The following is a 25,104-nucleotide window of genomic DNA, read 5'->3' as shown; positions in this document are numbered from 1 at the left end:
TGCATCCTTACAACCACAGGTGCATGGACTAGGTTGAGCGCCACAGATGGAGACGACAATAGATTCATTAAACACCATCTTGCTCTAATCGATGGACTAAAGGAGCAAAACCAGACCATTGCTAACTGTTGGATATGTACACATGCCCCTGTGACGTCCACTAGCATACCCTTTCTCGCTGTCCCAGTCTCATGGGAAGAGATAAACTTTTGGGTGAACTGTTCAGATATTTGGGCCAATAATGCCACACAGAGACTGTGGAATACCACTGTTGGGATTCCCGTAGTAGGATGGATAGAATTTCCGTGGTGGCAAGGGAACCTGACGGGTCAAATAATTCCCAGGTTGTATTTAGCATTTAAAGGAGGGGAGTGGGTACCCCGAAACAAAACAAAAATGACTGATTTTGGTAAGATACCACAACAAGGGTTAAAAGTAAGTTTCAAGCCCACCTCAGACAGTAGTGATGCCTTTAAACCTTCCCTGTTGGAAAGATATCTACACACTTCTTATTGGGTGAATAATGTCCATTTTAAAAACGGGACAAGTGAAACCTGTGCCAAAATACCTGGCAATCTACAGTGTAATGAAAGCTCAAGTTATCAGAAAGGTGCACCTACGTGTGGCAATCCTGATGCTGGCTATTGTTCTCCCTTAGGTCAGCAGCCTGGGTGGTGTATGATGTCAAATGTTTCTAAGTTTGTTGATTTAGTTCACCGTCTAATACTGCAACATTCAGCATTATGGAATCTCCCCGCATCCATATATTGGGTATGTGGAGACAAGGCTTTCAAGTGGCTCCCAGTAGGAGTAACAGGAACTTGTACCTTAGCCAGATTGACCCCCGCAACTTATATTGTTACTCCAGACCAGCTAGATCCTTTGTCTATCCCAAAACATACACTGCATAAGCGATCAGCAGACAATAAAGACCAAGTGGGAGACTCCATATAGTTCAAATGGGAGGGGTAAACAAATTTTTCAGTGCATTGTTTATATACCCTATGTTGCCACAAACGTGGGATAAATTAGTAGAAGCTACAGACTATCTTGATGATCAGATTTGGGATATTTTAGAAGTAGTTAACGGATCTCTTGCAGTACAGAATCAATTGATTATTGTCACGAACCAACATACCCTTGTACTAGATTATTTAACAGCAGCACAAGGAGGGATGTGCCAGATAATAGGGCCCGCATGCTGTCAGTATGTAGACAATTCTAGTGTACTGACGCTGAAGCATAAGTTGGAAGATGTGGTAAAATTAAGGAGACTTTATGATGAGGCCAACCTCAAGAATCAGGATTCCTGGTGGGCAAACACCTTTTCCTTTCTAAATCCCGCAAATTGGTTTAAAGGTATTGGTGGGTGGTTGGCTGGTATAGTACAACCTATTTTACAGGTTTTGCTAATGTGTCTTGCGGTTTATTTGGTTTTTAAGCTTCTTTTTAATGTGTATTCAGCGTTGTACTAAAAGAAAATATAGAGATTCGTATTGATAAATAAAGGAACAAAAGGATGGAATGTTATAGTAGAAGATGGAGTCCCTCAAGTTTAAAGGCCCCATCTATGCTATATAAGTCTGACAGTTATTTTAGGTGAAAACAACAGCTATGAATGTTCCTTCTTGTATTAATAGCGTGTCCTTGGGAGAAGATAAAGTATACTCCCTGGCCAGATGTTTCTTCTTGTAGCAATAATGTGTTCTTGCAGAAAGATGAAATGACCTTGCTAATTAGATAAGTCTAATTAAATATTTTAAAGCATACAGAAACTAGCTTTTTTCGCTTGTTCAGCTAATATATATGGCAAATCCGTTTCCTGCCTTTTAGGGTGTATATTAGCCCTGTGTTTTGTAATAAAGTTTTTAGAGTATGTTTAGACACAAACATCCTGTCCTGTGTCTTCATTCTCTCCGAGCTCTCCGAGCTCGTAATCCAAAGGATAGAAGACCCAAAATTCAGTGACGACAAGAGCATCCATGAAGGAGGATCTGACAGAGGCAATACTTTTTCTGAGGACAAATTTATAGTTTTCTTCTTATTAAATGCATAACAGTGTTTATTGCATATTTACTTACAAGAGTTTAGAAAAGTTTAGAAAAGTTATTGGCTATATTCTAATTGTATTCTAATAAATATAGATTTTGCTCTAAGTGGTCTGATTACTTATATGATGGTGAGAAACTGAATAAGCATGATGTTAATATTTTACAACAGTAAATTTATTGTTACGAATTGGCCATTTATGAAGGAGTCGGAGTCGGAACCTGATAAAATCCAGGAGTCGGAGTCGCAACTGTGGCTTACCGACTCCACAGCCCTGTGTTCTCATGAGCTTAACCAAAACTGATTCACGGTAAAAACATTTCCCACATTGTGAACATGAAAAAGGCTTCTACCCTGTGTGAATTCTCTGGTGGTGAACAATAGCTGGTTTATTGTTAAAACATTTCCCACATTCAGAACATGAAAATGGCTTCTCCCCTGTGTGAGCTCTCTGGTGTCTAACAAGATCTGATTTCTGGTTAAAACATTTCTCACATTCAGAACAGGAAAAAGGCTTCTCCCCTGTGTGAATTCTCTGATGTCTAACAAGATCGAATTTCCGGTTAAAACATTTCCCACATTCTGAACATGAAAAAGGCTTCTCCCCGGTGTGGGTTCTCTGGTGAATAACCAAAGCTGATTTATGGTTAAAACATCTCCCACATTCTGAACATGAAAAAGGCTTCTTCCCTGTGTGGGTTCTCAGGTGCTTAACCAAAACTGATTTATGGTTAAAACATTTCCCACATTCTGAACATGAAAAAGGCTTCTTCTCCTCTGTGTGAATTATCTGATGTCTAACAAGATCGAATTTCCGGTTAAAACATTTCCCACATTCTGAACATGAAAAAGGCTTCTTCCCTGTGTGGGTTCTCAGGTGCTTAACCAAAACTGATTTATGGTTAAAACATTTCCCACATTCTGAACATGAGAAAGGCTTCTTCTCCCCAGTGTGAATTCTCTGATGTCTAACAAGATCGAATTTCCGGTTAAAACATTTCCCACATTCTGAACATGAAAAAGGCTTCTCCCCGGTGTGGGTTCTCTGCTGAATAACCAAAGCTGATTTATGGTTAAAACATCTCCCACATTCTGAACATGAAAAAGGCTTCTTCTCCCCTGTGTGAGATCTCTGGTGAATAACAAAATATGATTTCTGGTTAAAACATTTCCCACATTCTGAACATGAAAAAGGCTTCTTCTCCCCTGTGTGAATTATCTGATGTCTAACAAGATCGAATTTCTGGTTAAAACATTTCCCACATTCTGGACAGGAAAAAGGCTTCTCCCCTGTGTGAATTCTCTGATGTCTAACAAGATCGAATTTCCGGTTAAAACATTTCCCACATTCTGAACATGAAAAAGGCTTCTCCCCGGTGTGGGTTCTCTGGTGAATAACCAAAACTGATTTATGGCTAAAACATCTCCCACATTCTGAACATGAAAAAGGCTTCTTCCCTGTGTGGGTTCTCAGGTGCTTAACCAGAACTGATTCATGGTTAAAACATTTCCCACATTCTGAACAGGAAAAAGGCTTCTCCCCGGTGTGGGTTCTCTGCTGAATAACCAAAGCTGATTTATGGTTAAAACATCTCCCACATTCTGAACATGAAAAAGGCTTCTTCTCCCCTGTGTGAGATCTCTGGTGAATAACAAAATATGATTTCTGGTTAAAACATTTCCCACATTCTGAACATGAAAAAGGCTTCTTCTCCCCTGTGTGAATTATCTGATGTCTAACAAGATCGAATTTCTGGTTAAAACATTTCCCACATTCTGGACAGGAAAAAGGCTTCTCCCCTGTGTGAATTCTCTGATGTCTAACAAGATCGAATTTCCGGTTAAAACATTTCCCACATTCTGAACATGAAAAAGGCTTCTCCCCGGTGTGGGTTCTCTGGTGAATAACCAAAACTGATTTATGGCTAAAACATCTCCCACATTCTGAACATGAAAAAGGCTTCTTCCCTGTGTGGGTTCTCAGGTGCTTAACCAGAACTGATTCATGGTTAAAACATTTCCCACATTCTGAACAGGAAAAAGGCTTCTCCCCGGTGTGGGTTCTCTGGTGAATAACCAAAGCTGATTTACAGTTAAAACACCTCCCACATTCTGAACATGAAAAAGGCTTCTTCCCTGTGTGGGTTCTCAGGTGAATAACCAAAGCTGATTTACAGTTAAAATATCTCCCACATTTGGAACAAGAAAATCTATTGTCCACTGTGTGTATTTTTTGACTTATAGACTTTTCGAGGGTAAAACTATTGCCATTTTCTGAAAGTGAAAATGTCTTCTTTGCTTTAGGAGCAGTTCGTTTTTCAATTTTTATTCTTTTATTTTGACTTTCCTTAGTAGTCGGTAATGAATCAGAAGACAGGACGTGTTTCATAGGATCAGATGACAGATCTTTGCTGTGAAGGGATGATGGGATATCTGGAGTAATGGCATTCACTTCATTTGTATCCTGTGGGATCTCAAGATCATCTAATATAAAAATCTCCTGTCCCTCTGATCTCCTGGTACAGTCATCTGCCAAGAAAAAAAACAATTATTCATTTTAAATAAAACATCCTTGAAATTTATATTTTTGAACATTTCTACTTAAAATGTCTGTAGAAATCACAACTTATTGACAGAATGACAATTCACAGTCTAATAGAAAACTTCATAGGATGAACCAATGGAGCATAGTGTTCAACTGTTTGTGCATTCTGCCTCCAAAATATGGAATAAGAAGCCACCAAACAATGTTATGCAGATGAAAATGATACCAATAAAAACTTCTACTCATCCATAAACCAATCCAGCAATATCCGCTCTCCCAAAGTCAGATCTCCCCCTCTCTTCTGAGCCTTGCAGTGCGTCCAAACCACATTTATCATCCATGTATTTGGCATTACTATGGTGAGAAGAACCCTCTTCATTTACGGTGTGTGTCTCCTGGAGCACAATCTGGGCACTATGTGTTGGGGAATAAAATGGCCAATGTGTAATTTTTACTCTCCAACATCGACTGCGAGCTAATGTCCAGAAAGTGGCCGTGGAGTCAAAATAGTCACTACTCCTATAGATTAATTCACTGAGGGTTATAATTTCAAAAATGGAGTCACTTTATGGGGATTTCTATTGCTCTGGTTTTCTGCCATTTTGTCATGTTAAGGTTTCTGCAAATGTTGTGTCCCATCTCCTCTGGGATCTGCAAGATCTGCATTCAAAAGGCTAAATGGCGCCCCTTCCCTTCTTACCCTGCCATGTGCCCAGACAGTAGTGTACAACCATATATAGGGGATTGTCAGATTCAAGAAAAAGTTGGAAAATAATTTGTAAGGTCCATTTGTTTCCTATTATCCTTTGTGAAGAATTCCAAAGTTATCACCACATAAAGTGACACACGTCAGATTTGAAAAATGGAACCTGATTAGGAACATAAAACTGTCTGCGGGAAGGGGTTAAATCAGAGTATTTTGGGAACGAACTGCTGTAGTCAAAAACTGTGAGTATAGACAGTAACACATCTACTGAAATGATCGAACTGAACAGTCTTCTCAGTAAATAGTGAGTAACTAGTGGTGAAACCTCTCTGGGGTAATTAGAGTCTGGGGCTCGGTGGCTCTTCATCATCTAAACTATCGTAAGGGACAATATTTTCTGCCAGATAAATTTCAAGAAGAAATATTAGACATTGAAGTAGAACTTTTTATAATACTGCAGAGCTGAGGCGTCTTAAATTTAGACCTCGGCATTGGGAAGAGGTAATGGAGACCTTCTTTTAAAGACCACCATGGAGTTACAGAGACACATAAGTGAGTCAGACCGATCCCACCATAATCAAACTATCATAGAGAATGAACCTGTAAAAAAGACAGAATAAAAGATATGCTACATCCCCAACAACAACGTATATATAAGGGAGAGCTCCAACACTAAACCGGAGTCGCACTCATTTATGGTGGACCATTGGAGGTATGATGAGTCCTGACCAGAAGAGTAGAGAAAGTATTAGTGCCCCCATTTCAGGAGAGATTGTGCAGGAATCTGAATTCTTTAGGATTGAAAACATAATGGAATTTATGATGTGGAGTGAATCCATGAAACCAGGGCTCGAGCCATGCCACCACATCTCCTGCAGGTGTGAATAGATGTATAATACAGCCATCAGCCACGCACAGCTTAGAGATATATCATGGCACAGGTGTAGTTTTATTTATGTCGTTTATCGCAATCCTGTTTGAAGATAGTTTGAAAAGTCAGGATAAAGGGAAACTCTGTTGTTATTGTACAGAAATTCACACTTGGCCCTCACTTAATATTGTTGATCATAAAAGTGAAGTTTGGCCAGAAAGACTGGACCTGGTCTTGTAGGGACCATATGAGAACATTCAGCCGCACAGAAGGGAGAGAAGGTAGATTCATCCAATAAGATATCAGGGATCTAGGAAGCCAACAGCATCATTACCCTCCGCTTTCTCTTACAGTCCCATCATAATTTTTCTTCAAGTGATTTTCTCACTTGTCAGCACTTTCTACGTACGCTGTCATTTGGCTTTGTAGTTTACAGATCTGGGCAGGTAATGGCCAGAGTCTACTAATCCCAGGGGGTAGGTGGATCCTCCAGGTTGTAAGTTTTACAGAAAAGGTGTTTTACAATTACACAAAGTAATGTGAACATTTTTGGATGGAGGAAAATGTTGTGGTCTAGAGGGAAAATGGTGATCACACGATTGTGATACGGCCGAACTACATGACCGGTAAACCAGCCTGTGACTGAGAAGAATCTGTGACTTCTCTGCATTTAGTGGTTACTACTCACCTGGGTAGTCATATATAGGAATCTCCTCTTTACACCGCTCATCACCCCTCACATATGTCTCTGTAGTATTAATATGGGTCAGATCTTCACCCTGAAACAAATATTGTAAAAGTGACAGACAGATGGAGAAGTCTCATCTATGATCAGCTCTAATCCTGCCATCTCCACCGTTCTCATTACACAAGTATAAAACATATAATACTGGTGGATATAACAAGACTGAACACAAGACCTTCACAGCCATCTACATATCATAGGGGAGATCTCATGACACCTTCTCTCCATCTACCTGATGATCCTGAGGAACATTGGGATCTTCTTGTTTACAGTCCTGTGGAAGAAGAGGACGGGGACATCTCTCTGGTGTTGTCCTCTTACTGGATAGATCTGGAGGAAACACATACAGGGACTGAATTCATTCTTTACATACAGATAATTATAGGCCATGTGTATTTAGTCCTGTCTATTACCTGGTGATGTGAGGGGCTGGGGAACCTCCATCATGATGTCCTTGTACACATCTTTATGTCCTTCTAAATACTCCCACTCCACCATGGAGAAATAGACAGCGACATCCTGACACCTTATAGGAACCTGACACATGCAATGATACCGTCATCCCCTCGATCCCTCCATAGCGCTACTGTATAATGTCCCAGCATTCCCAGCAGTATCACCTCTCCAGTCAGCAGCTCAATCATCTTGTAGGTGAGTTCTAGGATCTTCTGGTCATTGATGTCCTCATGTATGAAGGGGTGAGATGGAGGCCCTGTGATTAGGCTCTTGGGTCTTCCCCATCCCTCAGACACAGGGATCTGACAGCGCTCCTTAGAGGTCTTCACTAATATGTAATCCTGGTTTTGGAAAGACATATAAATATATCTCACTACAGACATTTCCAGAGTCCTCACCTCTCCAGTTCTGTCCACCTGTTATTCCCATAGATAAGAATGATGACTTAGACATCTCCTCCATACTTCCAATCACTGGCTAAGTTGGCCATTGCTTTAGTAAGAATCACCCAGAAACCTAAGCAGCAATGGTATTTTTATTATTTTACAACATTCTGCTTTTGTCCCTGACGTACTAATAAAACCTAAAAACACTGCTCAAAAAAATAAAGGGAACACTCAAATAACACATCCTAGATCTGAATGAATGAAATATTCTCATTGAATACTTAGTTCTGTACAAAGTTGAATGTGCTGACAACAAAATCACACAAAAATCATTAATGGAAATAAATTAATTAACCAATGGAGGCCTGAATTTGGAGTCACCCCCAAAATTAAAGTGGAAAAACACACTACAGGCTGATCCAACTTTGATGTAATGTCCTTAAAACAAGTCAAAATGAGGCTCAGTATTGTGTGTGGCCTCCACGTGCCTGTATGACCTCCCTACAACGCCTGGGCATGCTCCTGATGAGCTTGCGGATGGTCTCCTGTGGGATCTCCTCCCAGACCTGGACTAAAGCGTCCGCCAACTCCTGGACAGTCTGTGGTGCAATGTGACGTTAGTGGATAGAGCGAGACATGATGTCCCAGATGTGCTAAATCGGATTCAGGTCTGGGGAACAGGTGGGCCAGTCCATAGCTTCAATGCCTTCATCTTGCAGGAACTGCTGACACACTCCAGCCACATGAGGTCTGGCATTGTCCTGCATTAGAAGGAACCCAGGGCCAACCGCACCAGCATATGGTCTCACAAGGGGTCTGAGGATCTCATCTTGGTACCTAATGGCAGTCAGGCTACCTCTGGAGAGCACATGGAGGGCTGTGCGGCCCTCCAAAGAAATGCCACCCCACACCATTACTGACCCACTGCCAAAGCGGTCATGCTGAGGGATGTTGCAGGCAGCAGATCGCTCTCCACGGCGTCTCCAGACTCTGTCACGTCTGTCACGTGCTCAGTGTGAACCTGCTTTCATCTGTGAAGAGCACAGGGCGCCAGTGGCGACTTTGCCAATCCTGGTGTTCTGTGGCAAATGCCAAGCGTCCTGCACAGTGTTGGGCTGTGAGCACAACCCCCATCTGTGGACGTCGAGCCCTCATACCACCCTCATCGAATCGGTTTCTAACCATTTGTGCAGACACATGCACATTTGTGGCCTGCTGGAGGTCATTTTGCAGGGCTCTGGCAGTGCTCTTCCTGTTCCTCCTGGCACAAAGGCGGAGGTAGCAGTCCAGCTGCTGGGTTGTTGCCCTCCTACGGCCCCCTCCACGTCTCCTGGTGTACTGACCTGTCTCCTGGTAGCGCCTCCAGCCTCTGGACACTACGCTGACAGACATGGCAAACCTTCTTCCCACAGCTCGCATTGATATGCCATCCTGGATGAGCTGCACTACCTGAGCAACTTCTGTGGGTTGTAGAGTCCGTCTCATGCTACCACGAGTGTGAAACCACAACCAACATTCAAAAGTGACCAAAACATCAGCCAGAAAGCATTGGTACTGAGATGTGGTCTGTGGTCCCCACCTGCAGAACCACTCCTTTATTGAGTGTGTCTTGATAATTGCCAATAATTTCCATCTATTGTCTATTCCATTTGCACAACAGCATGTGAAATTGATTGTCAATCAGTGTTGCTTCCTAAGTGGACAGTTTGATTTCAGAGAAGTTTGATTTACTTGGAGTTATATTCTGTTGTTTAAGTGTTCCCTTTATTTTTTTGAGCAGTGTATTTTAGGCCACAGACAACAAGCAGTTTCTTCCTCGGAGTCGGCAGCTGAATACGTTTCTTATAGACTCATCTTCCATAACGCTAATTCTCCTCATATACATTACACATGGCATGAGAAATAACAACTTCATGATGAGGACGACATCTTCATCTTCTAATACGGCTCTAGAAACAAATTTGGCCAGAGTCCGTCACTGACTCCATCATCACCGACCGTCTATGTGAATGTTTCCCGTCTTTCCCAGGTGGTAATCTTTTATCACGTTAGATCTCATTTATAAGAGCGTGCTTGTAAGAACAAGACAGTTATTTGATGCTAATGTCTCCATGTACAGTGGTTTTTTCCTGGATATTATGTTTCTTTTAGCATTTTCCTGTAGGCTTCCATATATTACATGAAAAACACCAAAAAAGGAAAAGCAAGTGTTATACTGTATGTGGGAAGATGGTGGTACTGTGAGAACATTATACTGTATGTGGGAAGATGGCGGTACTGTGAGAACATTATACTGTATGTGGGGGGATGGCGGTACTGTGAGAACATTATACTGTATGTGGGAAGATGGCGGTACTGTGGGAACATTATACTGTATGTGGGGGGATGGTGGTACTGTGAGAACATTATACTGTATGTGGGGGGGATGGCGGTACTGTGAGAACATTATACTGTATGTGGGAAGATGGCGGTACTGTGAGAACATTATACTGTATGTGGGGGGGATGGCGGTACTGTGGGAACATCATACTGTATGTGGGAAGATGGCGGTACTGTGAGAACATTATACTGTATGTGGGAAGATGGCGGTACTGTGGGAACATTATACTGTATGTGGGGGGGATGGCGGTACTGTGAGAACATTATACTGTATGTGGGAAGATGGCGGTACTGTGAGAACATTATACTGTATGTGGGAAGATGGCGGTACTGTGGGAACATTATACTGTATGTGGGGGGATGGTGGTACTGTGGGAACATTATACTGTATGTGGGAAGATGGCGGTACTGTGAGAACATTATACTGTATGTGGGGGGATGGCGGTACTGTGAGAACATTATACTGTATGTGGGAAGATGGCGGTACTGTGGGAACATTATACTGTATGTGGGAAGATGGCGGTACTGTGGGAACATTATACTGTATGTGGGGGGGTGGCGGTACTGTGAGAACATTATACTGTATGTGGGGGGATGGCGGTACTGTGAGAACATTATACTGTATGTGGGAAGATGGCGGTACTGTGGGAACATTATACTGTATGTGGGAAGATGGCGGTACTGTGAGAACATTATACTGTATTTGGGAAGATGGCGGTACTGTGAGAACATTATACTGTATGTGGGGGGATGGCGGTACTGTGAGAACATTATACTGTATGTGGGAAGATGGCGGTACTGTGAGAACATTATACTGTATGTGGGAAGATGGCGGTACTGTGAGAACATTATACTGTATGTGGGAAGATGGCGGTACTGTGAGAACATTATACTGTATGTGGGGGGATGGGGGTACTGTGAGAACATTATACTGTATGTGGGGGGATGGTGGTACTGTGAGAACATTATACTGTATGTGGGGGGATGGTGGTAATGTGAGAACATTATACTGTATGTGGGGGGATGGCGGTACTGTGAGAACATTATACTGTATATGGGGGGATGGCGGTATTGTGAGAACATTATACTGTATGTGGGAAGATGGCGGTACTGTGGGAACATTATACTGTATGTGGGAAGATGGCGGTACTGTGAGAACATTATACTGTATTTGGGAAGATGGCGGTACTGTGAGAACATTATACTGTATGTGGGGGGATGGCGGTACTGTGAGAACATTATACTGTATGTGGGAAGATGGCGGTACTGTGAGAACATTATACTGTATGTGGGAAGATGGCGGTACTGTGAGAACATTATACTGTATGTGGGAAGATGGCGGTACTGTGAGAACATTATACTGTATGTGGGGGGATGGGGGTACTGTGAGAACATTATACTGTATGTGGGGGGATGGTGGTACTGTGAGAACATTATACTGTATGTGGGGGGATGGTGGTAATGTGAGAACATTATACTGTATGTGGGGGGATGGCGGTACTGTGAGAACATTATACTGTATATGGGGGATGGCGGTATTGTGAGAACATTATACTGTATGTGGGGGGATGGCGGTACTGTGAGAACATTATACTGTATGTAGGGGGATGGCGGTACTGTGAGAACATTATACTGTATGTGGGAAGATGGCGGTACTGTGGGAACATTATACTGTATGTAGGGGGATGGCGGTACTGTGAGAACATTATACTGTATGTGGGGGGATGGCGGTACTGTGAGAACATTATACTGTATGTGGGGGGATGGCGGTACTGTGAGAACATTATACTGTATGTGGGGGGATGGCGGTACTGTGAGAACATTATACTGTATGTGGGAAGATGGCGGTACTGTGGGAACATTATACTGTATGTGGGGGGATGGGGGTACTGTGAGAACATTATACGGTGCGGGGAAATAGAGGTACTATGAGAGCATTATAGTGAGAGGCTTAATAACCGCAGTGGCTCCTGCGACCGACCCCTACTTCAGCTGGATGTGTTCTCGGACTGACATTCAGCTGAAGAGCCACAATACACGCTGCTGACCAATCAGAGGCCAGCAGCTGACATCGGCATGTACGCCATTAGGGGGCGCATGGAAGTAACATCATGCTCTCCTGTCACTGGCAACTGAAGTCAGCGGCAGCTCCAGAAAAAAGACACCGAGCGGCGAGGGAGCAGAGAGAAGGCGAGTATAATGTTCTGTTTTCTTTAAATCAGCGATTACACGGTGCCCTTGGCCATAATACTACATGTACGGACTATGGGCTGTGCATTATACTACATGTATGAGTGTGGGCTGTGCATTATACTACATGGATGAGTGTGGGCTGTGCATTATACTACATGTATGGACTATGGGCTGTGCATTATACTACATGTATGAGTATGGGCTGTGCATTATACTACATGTAAGAGTGTGGGCTGTGCATTATACTACATGTAAGAGTGTGGGCTGTGCATTATACTACATGTATGAGTATGGGCTGTGCATTATACTACATGTATGAGTATGGGCTGTGCATTATATTACATGTATGAGTATGGGCTGTGCATTATACTACATGTAAGAGTGTGGGCTGTGCATTATACTACATGTATGAGTATGGGCTGTGCATTATACTACATGTAAGAGTGTGGGCTGTGCATTATACTACATGTATGGACTATGGGCTGTGCATTATACTACATGTAAGAGTGTGGGCTGTGCATTATACTACATGTATGACTATGGGCTGTGCATTATACTACATGTAAGAGTGTGGGCTGTGCATTATACTACATGTATGAGTATGGGCTGTGCATTATACTACATGTAAGAGTGTGGGCTGTGCATTATACTACATGTATGAGTGTGGGCTGTGCATTATACTACATGTATGAGTATGGGCTGTGCATTATACTACATGTATGAGTATGGGCTGTGCATTATACTACATGTATGAGTATGGGCTGTGCATTATACTACATGTATGAGTGTGGGCTGTGCATTATACTACATGTAAGAGTATGGGCTGTGCATTATACTACATGTATGGACTATGGGCTGTGCATTATACTACATGTATGGACTATGGGCTGTGCATTATACTACATGTAAGAGTGTGGGCTGTGCATTATACTACATGTAAGAGTATGGGCTGTGCATTATACTACATGTATGGACTATGGGCTGTGCATTATACTACATGTATGACTATGGGCTGTGCATTATACTACATGTATGGACTATGGGCTGTGCATTATACTACATGTAAGAGTGTGGGCTGTGCATTATACTACATGGATGACTGTGGGCTGTGCATTATACTACATGTATGACTATGGACTGTGCATTATACTACATGGATGAGTATGGGCTGTGCATTATACTACATGTAAGAGTATGGGCTGTGCATTATACTACATGTATGACTATGGGCTGTGCATTATACTACATGTATGAGTATGGGCTGTGCATTATACTACATGTATGACTATGGGCTGTGCATTATACTACATGTAAGAGTGTGGGCTGTGCATTATACTACATGTATGAGTATGGGCTGTGCATTATACTACATGTATGAGTATGGGCTGTGCATTATACTACATGTAAGAGTATGGGCTGTGCATTATACTACATGGATGAGTATGGGCTGTGCATTATACTACATGTATGAGTATGGGCTGTGCATTATACTACATGTAAGAGTATGGGCTGTGCATTATACTACATGGATGAGTATGGGCTGTGCATTATACTACATGTATGAGTATGGGCTGTGCATTATACTACATGTATGACTATGGGCTGTGCATTATACTACATGTAAGAGTGTGGGCTGTGCATTATACTACATGTATGGACTGTGGGCTGTGCATTATACTACATGTATGACTATGGGCTGTGCATTATACTACATGTATGGACTATGGACTGTGCATTATACTACATGTATGGACTATGGGCTGTGCATTATACTACATGTAAGAGTGTGGGCTGTGCATTATACTACATGTAAGAGTATGGGCTGTGCATTATACTACATGTATGGACTGTGGGCTGTGCATTATACTACATGTATGACTATGGGCTGTGCATTATACTACATGTAAGAGTGTGGGCTGTGCATTATACTACATGTATGAGTATGGGCTGTGCATTATACTACATGTATGGACTATGGGCTGTGCATTATACTACATGTATGGACTATGGGCTGTGCATTATACTACATGTAAGAGTGTGGGCTGTGCATTATACCACATGTATGGACTATGGGCTGTGCATTATACTACATGTAAGAGTGTGGGCTGTGCATTACACTACATGTAAGAGTGTGGGCTGTGCATTATACCACATGTATGGACTATGGGCTGTGCATTATACTACATGTATGGACTGTGGGCTGTGCATTATACTACATGTATGACTATGGGCTGTGCATTATACTACATGTAAGAGTATGGGCTGTGCATTATACTACATGTATGGACTATGGGCTGTGCATTATACTACATGTATGGACTGTGGGCTGTGCATTATACTACATGTATGGACTGTGGGCTGTGCATTATACTACATGTATGACTATGGGCTGTGCATTATACTACATGTATGAGTATGGGCTGTGCATTATACTACATGTAAGAGTATGGGCTGTGCATTATACTACATGGATGAGTATGGGCTGTGCATTATACTACATGTATGAGTATGGGCTGTGCATTATACTACATGTATGACTATGGGCTGTGCATTATACTACATGTAAGAGTGTGGGCTGTGCATTATACTACATGTATGGACTGTGGGCTGTGCATTATACTACATGTATGACTATGGGCTGTGCATTATACTACATGTATGGACTATGGACTGTGCATTATACTACATGTATGGACTATGGGCTGTGCATTATACTACATGTAAGAGTGTGGGCTGTGCATTATACTACATGTAAGAGTATGGGCTGTGCATTATACTACATGTATGGACTGTGGGCTGTGCATTATACTACATGTATGACTATGGGCTGTGCATTATACTACATGTAAGAGTGTGGGCTGTGCATTATACTACATGTATGAGTATGGGCTGTGCATTATACTACATGTATGGACTATGGGCTGTGCATTATACTACATGTATGGACTATGGGCTGTGCATTATACTACATGTAAGAGTGTGGGCTGTGCATTATACCACATGTATGGACTATGGGCTGTGCATTATACTACATGTAAGAGTGTGGGCTGTGCATTATACTACATGTATGACTATGGGCTGTGCATTACACTACATGTAAGAGTGTGGGCTGTGCATTACACTACATGTAAGAGTGTGGGCTGTGCATTATACTACATGTATGACTATGGGCTGTGCATTACACTACATGTAAGAGTGTGGGCTGTGCATTATACCACATGTATGGACTATGGGCTGTGCATTATACTACATGTATGGACTGTGGGCTGTGCATTATACTACATGTAAGAGTGTGGGCTGTGCATTATACTACATGTATGGACTATGGGCTGTGCATTATACTACATGTATGGACTATGGGCTGTGCATTATACTACATGTATGGACTATGGGCTGTGCATTATACTACATGTAAGAGTGTGGGCTGTGCATTATACTACATGGATGACTATGGGCTGTGCATTATACTACATGTATGAGTATGGGCTGTGCATTATACTACATGTATGGACTATGGGCTGTGCATTATACTACATGTATGGACTATGGGCTGTGCATTATACTACATGTAAGAGTGTGGGCTGTGCATTATACTACATGTAAGAGTATGGGCTGTGCATTATACCACATGTATGAGTATGGGCTGTGCATTATACTACATGTATGACTATGGGCTGTGCATTATACTACATGTAAGAGTGTGGGCTGTGCATTATACTACATGTATGACTATGGGCTGTGCATTATACTACATGTAAGAGTGTGGGCTGTGCATTATACTACATGTATGGACTATGGGCTGTGCATTATACTACATGGATGACTATGGGCTGTGTATTATACTAAATGGATGACTATGGGCTGTGCATTATACTACATGTATGGACTATGGGCTGTGCATTATACTACATGGATGACTATGGGCTGTGCATTATACTACATGTATGACTATGCGCTGTGCATTATACTACATGTATGACTATGGGCTGTGCATTATACTACATGTACGGACTATGGACTGTGCATTATACTACATGTATGACTGTGGGCTGTGCATTATACTACATGTATGGACTATGCGCTGTGCATTATACTACATGGATGACTATGGGTTGTGCATTATACTACATGTATGACTGTGGGCTGTGCATTATACTACATGTATGGACTATGCGCTGTGCATTATACTACATGTATGAGTATGGGCTGTGCATTATACTACATGGATGAGTATGGGCTGTGCATTATACTGCATGGATGACTATGGGCTGTGCATTATACTACATGTATGGACTATGGGCTGTGCATTATACTACATGTATGGACTGTGGGCTGTGCATTATACTACATGTAAGAGTGTGGGCTGTGCATTATACTACATGTATGACTATGGGCTGTGCATTATACTACATGGATGACTATGGGCTGTGCATTATACTACATGTAAGAGTGTGGGCTGTGCATTATACTACATGTATGAGTATGGGTTGTGCATTATACTACATGTATGGACTATGGGCTGTGCATTATACTACATGTAAGAGTGTGGGCTGTGCATTATACTACATGGATGACTATGGGCTGTGCATTATACTACATGTATGACTATGGGCTGTGCATTATACTACATGGATGACTATGGGCTGTGCATTATACTACATGTATGACTATGCGCTGTGCATTATACTACATGTATGGACTATGGGCTGTGCATTATACTACATGTATGGACTATGGGCTGTGCATTATACTACATGTATGGACTATGGGCTCTGCATTATACTACATGGATGACTATGGGCTGTGCATTATACTACATGGATGACTATGCGCTGTGCATTATACTACATGGATGACTATGGGCTGTGCATTATACTACATGGATGACTACGGGCTGTGCATTATACTACATGTATGACTATGCGCTGTGCATTATACTACATGTATGACTATGGGCTGTGCATTATACTACATGTATGACTGTGGGCTGTGCATTATACTACATGTAAGAGTGTGGGCTGTGCATTATACTACATGTATGGACTATGGGCTGTGCATTATACTACATGTAAAAGTGTGGGCTGTGCATTATACTACATGTATAGACTATGGGCTGTGCATTATACTACATGTATGAGTATGGGCTGTGCATTATACTACATGTATGAGTATGGGCTGTGCATTATATTACATGTATGAGTATGGGCTGTGCATTATATTACATGTATGAGTATGGGCTGTGCATTATACTACATGTATGACTATGGGCTGTGCATTATATTACATGTATGAGTATGGGCTGTGCATTATATTACATGTATGAGTATGGGCTGTGCATTATACTACATGTAAGAGTGTGGGCTGTGCATTATACTACATGTATAGACTATGGGCTGTGCATTATACTACATGTATGAGTATGGGCTGTGCATTATACTACATGTATGAGTATGGGCTGTGCATTATATTACATGTATGAGTATGGGCTGTGCATTATATTACATGTATGAGTATGGGCTGTGTATTATACTACATGTATGAGTATGGGCTGTGCATTATACTACATGTACAGACTATGGGCTGTGCATTATACTACATGTATGAGTATGGGCTGTGCATTATACTACATGTATGAGTATGGGCTGTGCATTATACTACATGTATGAGTATGGGCTGTGCATTATACTACATGTATGACTATGGGCTGTGCATTATATTACATGTATGAGTATGGGCTGTGCATTATACTACATGTATGACTATGGGCTGTGCATTATATTACATGTATGAGTATGGGCTGTGCATTATATTACATGTATGAGTATGGGCTGTGCATTATACTACATGTAAGAGTGTGGGCTGTGCATTATACTACATGTATAGACTATGGGCTGTGCATTATACTACATGTATGAGTATGGGCTGTGCATTATACTACATGTATGAGTATGGGCTGTGCATTATACTACATGTATGAGTATGGGCTGTGCATTATACTACATGTATGAGTATGGGCTGTGCATTATACTACATGGATGACTGTGGGCTGTGCATTATACTACATGTATGAGTATGGGCTGTGCATTATACTACATGTATGAGTATGGGCTGTGCATTATACTACATGTATGAGTATGGGCTGTGCATTATACTACATGTATGACTATGGGCTGTGCATTATACTACATGTACAGACTATGGGCTGTGCATTATACTACATGTATGAGTATGGGCTGTGCATTATACTACATGTATGAGTGTGGGCTGTGTATTATACTACATGTATGAGTATGGGCTGTGCATTATACTACATGTACAGACTATGGGCTGTGCATTATACTACATGTATGAGTATGGGCTGTGCATTATACTACATGTATGAGTATGGGCTGTGCATTATACTACATGTATGAGTATGGGCTGTGCATTATACTACATGGATGACTGTGGGCTGTGCATTATACTACATGTATGAGTATGGGCTGTGCATTATACTACATGTATGAGTATGGGCTGTGCATTATACTACATGTATGAGTATGGGCTGTGCATTATACTACATGTATGACTATGGGCTGTGCATTATACTACATGTATGAGTGTGGGCTGTGCATTATACTACATGTATGAGTATGGGCTGTGCATTATACTACATGTACAGACTATGGGCTGTGCATTACACTACATGTATGGACTATGGGCTGTGCATTACACTACATGTATGGACTATGGGCTGTGCATTACACTACATGTATGAGTATGGGCTGTGCATTATACTACATGTAAGAGTGTGGGCTGTGCATTATACTACATGGATGACTGTGGGCTGTGCATTATACTACATGTATGAGTATGGGCTGTGCATTATACTACATGTATGAGTATGGGCTGTGCATTATACTACATGTATGACTATGGGCTGTGCATTATACTACATGTATGAGTATGGGCTGTGCATTATACTACATGGATGGACTATGGGCTGTGCATTATACTACATGTATGGACTATGGGCTGTGCATTATACTACATGGATGGACTATGGGCTGTGCATTATACTACATGGATGAGTATGGGCTGTGCATTATACTACATGTAAGAGTATGGGCTGTGCATTATACTACATGTAAGAGTATGGGCTGTGCATTATACTACATGTATGACTATGGGCTGTGCATTATACTACATGTATGAGTATGGGCTGTGCATTATACTACATGTATGAGTATGGGCTGTGCATTATACTACATGGATGACTGTGGGCTGTGCATTATACTACATGGATGAGTATGGGCTGTGCATTATACTACATGTATGGACTATGGGCTGTGCATTATACTACATGTATGGACTATGGACTGTGCATTACACTACATGTATGGACTATGGGCTGTGCATTATACTACATGTATGGACTATGGGCTGTGCATTATACTACATGTATGAGTATGGGCTGTGCATTATACTACATGTATGAGTATGGGCTGTGCATTATACTACATGTATGAGTATGGGCTGTGCATTATACTACATGTAAGAGTATGGGCTGTGCATTATACTACATGTAAGAGTGTGGGCTGTGCATTATACTACATGGATGACTGTGGGCTGTGCATTATACTACATGTATGAGTATGGGCTGTGCATTATACTACATGTATGAGTATGGGCTGTGCATTATACTACATGTAAGAGTATGGGCTGTGCATTATACTACATGTAAGAGTGTGGGCTGTGCATTATACTACATGGATGACTGTGGGCTGTGCATTATACTACATGGATGAGTATGGGCTGTGCATTATACTACATGTATGACTATGGGCTGTGCATTATACTACATGTATGGACTATGGACTGTGCATTACACTACATGTATGGACTATGGGCTGTGCATTACACTACATGTATGGACTATGGGCTGTGCATTATACTACATGTATGGACTATGGGCTGTGCATTATATTACATGTATGAGTATGGGCTGTGCATTATACTACATGTAAGAGTGTGGGCTGTGCATTATACTACATGTATGAGTATGGGCTGTGCATTATACTACATGTAAGAGTGTGGGCTGTGCATTATACTACATGTATGGACTATGGGCTGTGTATTATACTACATGTATGAGTATGGGCTGTGCATTATACTACATGGATGACTGTGGTCTGTGCATTACGCTACATGTACGGACCATGTGCTGTGCATTACGCTACATGTACGGACCATGGGCTGTGCATTATACTACATGTACGGACCATGGGCTGTGCATTACGCTACATGTACGGACCATGGGCTGTGCATTACGCTACATGTACGGACCATGGGCTGTGCATTACGCTACATGTACGGACTATGGGCTGTGCATTATACTACATGGATGAGTATGGGCTGTGCATTATACTACATGTATGGACTATGGGCTGTGCATTATACTACATATATGAGTATGGGCTGTGCATTATACTACATATATGACTATGGGCTGTGCATTATAGTACATGGATGACTATGGGCTGTGCATTATATTATATGTGTGGACTATGCGCTGTGCATTACACTACATGTACGGACTATGGGCTGTGCATTATACTACATGTATGACTATGGGCTGTGCATTATACTACATGTACAGACTATGGGCTGTGCATTATACTACATATATGACTATGGGCTGTGCATTATGCTACATGTACAGACTATGGGCTGTGCATTATGCTACATGTATGGACTATGGGCTGTGCATTATACTACATGTATGACTGTGGGCTGTGCATTATACTACATGTATGGACTGTGGGCTGTGCATTATACTACATGGATGACTATGGGCTGTGCATCATACTGTATGGAGGATTATGGGCTGTGCATTATACTACATGTAAGAGTGCGGGCTGTGCATTATACTACATGTATGACTATGGGCTGTGCGTTATACTACATGTACGGACCATGGGCTGTGCATTATACTACATGTACGGACTATGGGCTGTGCATTATACTACATGTATGGACCATGGGCTGTGCATTACACTACATGTACGGACTATGGGCTGTGCATTATACTACATGTAAGAGTGCGGGCTGTGCATTATACTACATGTATGACTATGGGCTGTGCATTACACTACATGTACGGACTATGGGCTGTGCATTATACTACATGTAAGAGTGCGGGCTGTGCATTATACTACATGGATGACTATGGGCTGTGCATTATACTACATGTACGGACTATGGGCTGTGCATTATACTACATGTATGACTATGGGCTGTGCATTATACTACATGTACGGACCATGGGCTGTGCATTATACTACATGTATGGACTATGGGCTGTGCATTATACTACATGTAAGAGTGTGGGCTGTGCATTATACTACATGTATGGACCATGGGCTGTGCATTACACTACATGTACGGACCATGGGCTTTGCATTACGCTAGATGTACGGACTATGGGCTGTGCATTATACTACATGTAAGAGTGTGGGCTGTGCATTATACTACATGTACAGACTATGGGCTGTGCATTATACTGCATGTATGGACTATGGGCTGTGCATTATACTACATGGATGGACTATGGACTGTGAATTATACTTCTGTTATGGGGCCCCATCACTTCTATGTTCGCCCCTGGTGAGTGTAATAGTTTATTTTTTTTCTATACACTATAGAACAGAGGTAGAACGGGGGACATATACTAGGTTGAGGCCCAGGATAAGGGACATACATATACAGGGGGTACGGAAAGTATTCAGACCCTTTTACATTTTTCACTCTTTGTTTCATTGCAGCCATTTGGTAAATTCTAAAAAACTCATTTTTTTCTCACTAAAGTACACTCTGCACCCCATCTTCACTGAAAAAAACAGAAATGTAGAAATTTTTGCAAATTTATTAAAAAAGAAAAACTGAAATATCACATGGTCCTAAGTATTCACACCCTTTGCTCAGTACTGAGTAGAAGCCCCCTTTTGAGCTAGTACAGCCATGAGTCTTCTTGGGAATGATGCAACAAGTTTTTCACACCTGGATTTGGGGTTCCTCTGCCATTCTTCCTTGCAGATCCTCTCCAGTTCTGTCAGGTTGGATGGTGAACGTTGGTGGACAGCCATTTTCAGGTCTCTCCAGAGATGTTCAATTGGGTTTAGGTCAGGGCTCTGGCTGGGCCAGTCAAGAATGGTCACAGAGTTGTTCTGAAGCCATTCCTTTGTTATTTTAGCTGTGTGCTTAGGGTCATTGTCTTGTTGGAAGGTGAACCTTCGGCCAAGTCTGAGGTCCAGAGCACTCTGGAAGAGGTTTTCATCCAGGATATCTCTGTACTTGGCCACATTCATGTTTCCTTCAATTGCAACCAGTCATCCTGTCCCTGCAGCTGAAAAACACCCCCATAGCATGATGCTGCCACCACCATGCTTCACTGTTGGGAATGTATTAGGTCGGTGATGAGCAGTGCCTGGTTTTCTCCACACATACCCCTTAGAATTATCACCAAAAAGTTCTATCTTCATATCATCAGACCAGAGAATCTTTTTCTCATAGTCTGGGAGTACTTCTTGTGTTTTTGAGCAAACTCTATGCGGGCTTTCATATGTCTTGCACTGAGGAGAGGCTTCCACCGGGCCACTCTACCATAAAGGCCCGACTGGTAGAGTCCTGCAGTGATAGTTGACTTTGTGAAACTTTCTCCCATCTCCTTACTGCATCTCTGGAGCTCAGCCACAGTGATCTCGGGGTTCTTCTTTACCTCTTTCAGCAAGGCTCTTCTCCCACGATTGCTCAGTTTGGCTGGACGGCCAGGTCTAGGAAGACTTCTGGTGGTCCCAAACTTCTTCCATTTAAGGATTATGGAGGCCACTGTGCTCTTAGGAAACTTGAATAAAGCAGACATTTTTTTATAACCCTGGCCAGATCTGTGCCTTGCCACAATTCTGTCTCTGAGCTCCTTGGGCAGTTCCTTTGAGCTCATGATTCTCATTTGGTCTTATATAGACAGGTGTGTGCCTTTCCAAATCAAGTCCTATCAGTTTAATTAAGCACAGCTGGACTCCAATGAAGGAGTAGAACCATCTCAAAGAGGATCACAAGGAAATGGACAGCATGTGACATAAATATGAGCAAAGGGTCTGAATACTTATGACCATGCGATATTTCAGTTTTTCTTTTTTAATAAATTTGCAAAAATTTCTACATTTCTGTTTTTTTCAGTCATGATGGGGCGCAGAGTGTACTTTAATGAGAAAAAAAAGAACTTTTTAGAATTTACCAAATGGCTGCAATGAAACAAAGAGTGAAAAATTTACAGGGGTCTGAATACTTTCCGTACCCACTGTATATATCAGGATGGGGGGTAGTCGAAATCTCACAACGAGTCCCACCAGACCCTAGTTATGCCTCTGATTGTACTGTGTGGGGGATGGCGGTACTATGGGGGCATTACACTGTGTGGGGGCATCATACATACTGCATAGGGGGCATAATGGGGGCATTACACTGTGTGGGGGCATCATACATCCTGCATAAGGGGCATAATGGGGGCATTACACTGTGTGGGGGCATCATACATACTGCATAAGGGACATAATGGGGGCATTACACTGTGTGGGGGGCATCATACATCCTGCATTAGGGGCATAATGGGGGCATTACACTGTGGGGTCCTGTACTCTGAGAACAATACGTTTCCTCCCTTCCTGTCTCCATAGTTGGGTCGTATGTATCTATTACAGGAAACAGAACAGAAACCTTATGATTCTTATAAAGGGGCAACACAAGACCCCCAAAGAGCCTCCGTGCTGAAGGGGTTAATGCCCCCTGCGCCCAGTAATGGGGGTCTCCACATACCTCCACCTGCAGAGCCGCCACCACATATATGGCTGTTGTGTGCGCACAGGAGCTGTGATGAGGTTGTAGTGAGCTGGCCGTCTCTGGCTGTTCGGTGATTATTGATATAGAGCCTGTTACAGAAGTGATTACACAGGATGATGTTGCCACCTTGTGGCCAGAGGTTGCACCTGCGCAGGGTGTGATGACAGAGAAAAAGACTGAGCCTCCTGTGTCCGGCCCTAGAGAGTCACGTGACCAAAGTGGGAAGCAGAAAAAAGCGCGCGAGGAGTTTGCTGTGGGCTGTGAAAAGAGCCAGGACGGTGTGCAGGCCCTCGTGTGTGGCGCAGGAGAGACTCTCAACGGGATTTCTTTTACCTGACACCATATCCTCGGAGCCTTCCCCAGCTCCTGCACTGCTGAAGGATTCAGCTGTTACACTCCCTGCTACTGGAGTGTGGACTACATAAGGGGACCCACCAGAGCTTCTATCCGGATCAGAGAGACTGTAAGCGGGACCTCTGGCGAGAGGCCGAAGTATCCCTTCCTTTGTTTCCGCGAATTCTGCTGTTCCTGTTTTTTTTCCGGCTGGGACACCTTCCTGCAAAGACAGACAGGCCTGCGACGGGGGACACATCCTTCTGGAGTAAAGGACTGGTAACGTGTGAGTAGGGACAGTGAGGGTCAGCTTATCACTACACGTTATTACTGTGCATATTTACGGTTGTCATTTATTGTTTTTCTTTGCTGTTAAAAATGTATACGAGTAAAGATACGGTTATCAAGATGGAGTCTGTGTGTGGGGATCTTGCTGGGCCAGATTATAGATACCAATGCGAGGCCTTCCCCGCGGTCACTTCATCTGGCGTAGTCGGCAGGATCTGTGACCAACAAGATTCCCACCCAGGCCATGTGTACAGTCAGAAACCCCCGCCGGTGTCT

At 42.4% G+C, this 25,104-nt stretch overlaps 1 protein-coding gene across 1 annotated transcript in view; it reads right to left on the bottom strand.

The window, feature by feature from the left end:
- LOC141191697 (uncharacterized) overlaps nucleotides 1-24,245 on the bottom strand; it is a 91,834-nt gene extending 67,589 nt beyond the window's left edge. The window contains exon 1 of the mRNA XM_073661637.1: nucleotides 24,184-24,245. The gene's annotated coding sequence lies outside the window, so the exon portion shown is untranslated. The remainder of the gene's footprint in view (nucleotides 1-24,183) is intronic.
- Nucleotides 24,246-25,104: the final 859 nt, after the last annotated feature.

Source organism: Phyllobates terribilis, unplaced genomic scaffold (genome assembly GCF_046119375.1).
Source record: "Phyllobates terribilis strain yellow unplaced genomic scaffold, ASM4611937v1 Scaffold_51__1_contigs__length_9155689, whole genome shotgun sequence".
NCBI lineage: Eukaryota > Metazoa > Chordata > Amphibia > Anura > Dendrobatidae > Phyllobates > Phyllobates terribilis.
The sequence above is the reverse complement of the archived record's forward strand: the minus strand, read 5'-3'. Positions and strand labels throughout refer to the sequence as shown.